Raw genomic sequence first — 4486 nt, 5'->3', positions numbered from 1 at the left:
CAAGAAAATGATCAGCAAACGTGTTTGCAGAACTTGTAGACAAAGCTTGTAATGAAACGTTTATCTAGTTAAGCCTTCTATATTGGCAGTGTATAGCACAATGATATGAATTATATTATTCCCACCGTGTGCCGCTTCGCTCGATAGACACTGTAGGTATGGCGAACGTAGAGGCCTTTGCAAGTTCAGCTACAGCCGCTTTCTATAAATAGTGGCCTTACGAAGCTATGGACCAAGTGTTGTTTTCTATATCCGTCGTGAAGAGTAGACTGACCAAGAACTGCTCAAAAATAAACCATCCAATTTTACTTAGAAAGGGCACAGGTTAAGGAAGGCCCGCCTAAGAACGTAACCGAATGGGGCTTACGCAGTGGTAAAGTTGAGAGAATGGAAGACCACTGTATAAAAAGGAAGTTCTTTACGTCATAGATTTCTTTCTTCTGTTTCCTCGCTCTTAGGAATCATAGCGTGCAATCATTTCTTTAGCGAAGTAAGCTTGGTAGAAGCATGCGGTGTTTCCAGAAGTGGGAAAGCCTAGTACAGAACCCACTGTCCTCCGCCAACCGTTATGCCGCTGCTATGCATGTCAGCGTGCCAGGACAGCGTTGGTGAACTGAATCGTATCCCCTACTAGGCACCCTCCTTCCGCCGCTTTTGCTTAGTATCGCTGTTCACACTGTGGCGTGACCATCTCAAACTACTTCCGCCAGGGCGCCGCTTCCTCCCGAACAACTTCAGTGAACGGCGGCAAGCAGATTCGTAGCATTCAGGTGTATCCGTCCGCCTCAATGGTGGCCACCGTGTGGAGCTGCGATCGCGGAGGCCTCAGTCTCCATTGCGCTGTGGTAGCGCGGCCCGTTCGGACAGCATACGGAAGCGGTTCGTAGGAACAACCTGACTAGGACACGGGCGAAAAAAAAATATATAGAGGCACTGCCTATTCAAGTCACCTAACCATTCCTAGACACCGCTTATTTTTCTCACGCCGATCGGAACAACCACTGCCATTTCTGCCACTGCATAACTATTGCCGGTCGTCGTAGAGCAATTTACTTCGGCGCCGTCCTTTCCTGGTCTCTATTTTCCGTTCGCATTGCAATGCGAGCCAGCAATTTTAAGATAGACCAAATGTCTGCTGATTCAGGTAGAGCAGCCGACGATGGCGTGCATTTAGAACGTGGTCAACAATGGGTATGCGGAAAGGACATTTATCAACTGTAGGATCGATACTTGGCCTGAACCAGTAGCGTAACTAGGCTAGGTTTAGTTCTACTAATAAGCATAACACAGTAGAAGTATAATAGGGTTTAGATTCTCCAAGATAAGAATTACTAACCTAAGTTTTCTTAATTGATTTCACTATTATCGAGTATCGCCCTACCTAAGAAAATTAAGGACCCGATTCTTTAGCAAAAGCACCGCGTTTGTTGTTTAATACAAAACTGTTTTACTTCTCACTAAATAATTAGGTTATATCAATCTAGTTACCTTTTAGTGTAATACCTTTTGACTGAATTGTTCTTTTACTCAGTTTCATATTGTAAAGAATGACATAATACATAGGGTCTTATGTTCCCCGGAGGTTAGACATGATTCATACGACATTGTTGGTAAGCGATAAAAAATGCGGTATTGTGTTAAGCTACAACGTACGTAATTTTCGTATGGTTTTAATATTACTTGTTCCTTGTACATATTTACTGCTTATTAACTTCGATTTATCATTCGTAGGTTGTTGTGCTCCTTTGTAAGCCTTCCATCGTTTTATCGGGCAGTGAAGGAATTTTTATGTTTAGTTCGGGCTTTGAAAATTTGGGTTTGAGCTGAAAAAAAAAAAGTGTATATCAGCACCTACTGTATTTTGTATCGAGATTTAAATTAGGCGAAGCAACCTCATCATATAACTAGGAGGGTTGTATGGGCGGGCTCAAAAGTAAAAATTGTAAGTTCAAAAGTGAAATCGTAAATTTATAAAATATACTACACGCCAATCAACCGAGCGAAATCGATGAGAACCTCGTTAACTGACCAAGAAAACAAGTAGAGAAAACCAAATTATTGTTGAATGTATGAAACTTCATCGTAAATCAGGAGTCTGAATACGCTGTTGACTGTGTGAAATGTACAAAGGAATTTCGCTGTTTATTGATTGTCTCTACGTCATATAGAAAAGAGAAAGCATCAAATAGCTAAACCTAAGTTCCGAGTTAACCCGGATGCGCATCCCAAAAAGATCATGATTCCGACCTGAATTAGAAGAGTTTAATGCACTGCGAAATGGTTGACAGAAGCAGGACAAAGATTCGTACAAGGCTCAAGTGCATCCAGTAAGGCTATTCGATAAAAAAGATGCGATAGTTAATGCAAAGTCTTCCTACTTCACAGGCTGCACATAGCAAAGATTATGAAACACGCCCTGACAGGGTGGTCCATTTTGCACCTAACACGTTTGTTAGACCTTGCACCTACGGATTATTTTTACAGATCATTGACAACTGAAATTAGTACATGTACATTCGATAAAGTAGAGAGCCTCAAAAGCTGTATTTTTCTGGGAGCGTTTCAACGATAAACCTGAACATTTCTAGCAAAAAGGAATATATCGACAGATGGGAAGGGACCGTGGGAAGCGATGACTCCTACCTCATATATTAATTCGTTGTTATATTTCGAATAAAATTAACTACTTATCTGTAAACGAACACTAATACGCAGACTGGTTGGAATCAATCGGCCGAATTGGCCGTTTTCTTTTACATGGATAGCATCTATCTTTGAATGGAAAGAATAACATGCTAAGCAACCATCAAAGACCAATGGCCACGACCAGCAGTTCGCCGCTTGACTTCCGATCGGCTTTACGACTTACTTTGCCTTCTGTTTCCCTGTCCGCTGTATCCCCTCAAACCAATTATTTCCCAACGACAGGTCCATAGCTCGAGATCAACCGCGTCTCACCCAGCATAGCCAAGGGCAATTTTTTCCATGCCGCGACTCGGTCACCATTGTCGTCGTCGTCGTCGTTACATCGTCAAAATGAAAGGCGCGTCTCTCCACTTTCTCTGTTGTACTCCGCCATTATCACTGACGTAAAAAAAGCATAGAAAAATAATGGAAAAAAATTATTAATTGGAAGTAGGCTACCATCTTTGATACCGTTGTATATAATTCTATTGTATATATAGGACAAGTCTATAAAGCCGTGTGCTAATTTTTATCTATTGGCAACTATAAACAGAACTGTTGATCGTGACTTAGCTTATGCACGCTTTTATACTATCTAAAATGTCTTCACTATATTTTTCCCCAAAACATATATTAGTGAATAGATTCACCAAGAACACAAACATGGCAGTTGCCTGCGCTGACAAAGTTAACGCTAGGCAACGGAAATTAATACAGAATATTTCTGAAAAAATCAAGAAGCTGATTTTATGAGAGGATACAAGGTTTAATGTACGGGGAATCTAACCCAATAGATAGGCGCCCTTAATTTATATATCAATTATGTCCTCTTGCGAGTGACAAATATTACCAGGTCCTTTACAGTCCATAGAGCAGCGATTATTTTGTCACATAGAAGTACCTTGCGTTAGATCCGACTATCTTACTCCAACGAAAAGTATAGTGTAATTCTTTTGGTGTAAAAAGCCTTGCTTGAAGAGCGCCTCGTGGCCTTATTTTGTGTAATCTTGTTTATGATAATAAAGGTGTATATCTTGTTTTTCCGGTTACGGCCGTACAAAAAAAAGGATGCTTCGCATTTTCAGATTATAGAAGTTCCCTTTTTATCTATTTTTAATAAAAGGGACACCTTATTGTTTTTTACTGGGATATACATGCATATCCATATGTAGAAGTTACTAACAGTGGCTTTCTCTTTAAGAACAAGCAAAACATGAGTTCCTGTATTTTGAAAATCAAAACGTTTATTATATTTCGTAAACATGACCGGAAACACTAGGAAAACGCTTGATAAAATACATATATATATATATACCTGATGTCCTTTGTGCGTACAAAGAAGCACCCGTAATACTGAAAACGTACCTTAAGTCGTAGAGATGCATGGCAGGCCCCTTCGCGGGCATGCAAACGTATCCAAAATGCCGTACGGTTCTTTGTGCTGCCAATCTATTTGTGGTTTCGAAGGAGAGGGTTGAGTTGTGTGAAAGAAGTATAGTGACAGTGGTAATACTTGGGCAACGACAACGGCGAGGGTTATACAAGCGATGACAATGAAGGCTACAGCGGAGGTGGTAGCCAAGTGTATTACAGGGGGAGGGGGGGACAAAGGAGGGGATCAGAGGGATTTGCTGGTAATGAGAATGACATTCGATGGACTCATCCTGGTGGTTCGCTAACAGTTGGCAGTTTGCGCCTAGTCCAAACTATGGAGCAGCTCTACGACCCACAGCAGTGTAATCAATGCGGGCGTTAAAATTTCATGATTATCTTGAATTACGATCTCTTCTGAGAATCGCTA

The 4486-nt window shown here is 41.1% G+C and overlaps 1 long non-coding RNA gene across 1 annotated transcript; it reads right to left on the bottom strand.

The window, feature by feature from the left end:
- Positions 1-1408: 1408 nt before the first annotated feature.
- On the bottom strand, positions 1409-4277 carry LOC111264750 (uncharacterized). Its single transcript, XR_002683048.2, has 3 exons — positions 4051-4277; positions 2870-3084; positions 1409-1823 (listed from the first exon to the last, which is right to left on the bottom strand). It is a non-coding gene; the product is annotated as an uncharacterized LOC111264750 (long non-coding RNA).
- Positions 4278-4486: the final 209 nt, after the last annotated feature.

This window comes from Varroa jacobsoni, unplaced genomic scaffold (genome assembly GCF_002532875.2).
Source record: "Varroa jacobsoni isolate VJ856 unplaced genomic scaffold, vjacob_1.0 scaffold_895, whole genome shotgun sequence".
NCBI lineage: Eukaryota > Metazoa > Arthropoda > Arachnida > Mesostigmata > Varroidae > Varroa > Varroa jacobsoni.
This window is presented reverse-complemented; position numbering and strand designations above follow the sequence as displayed.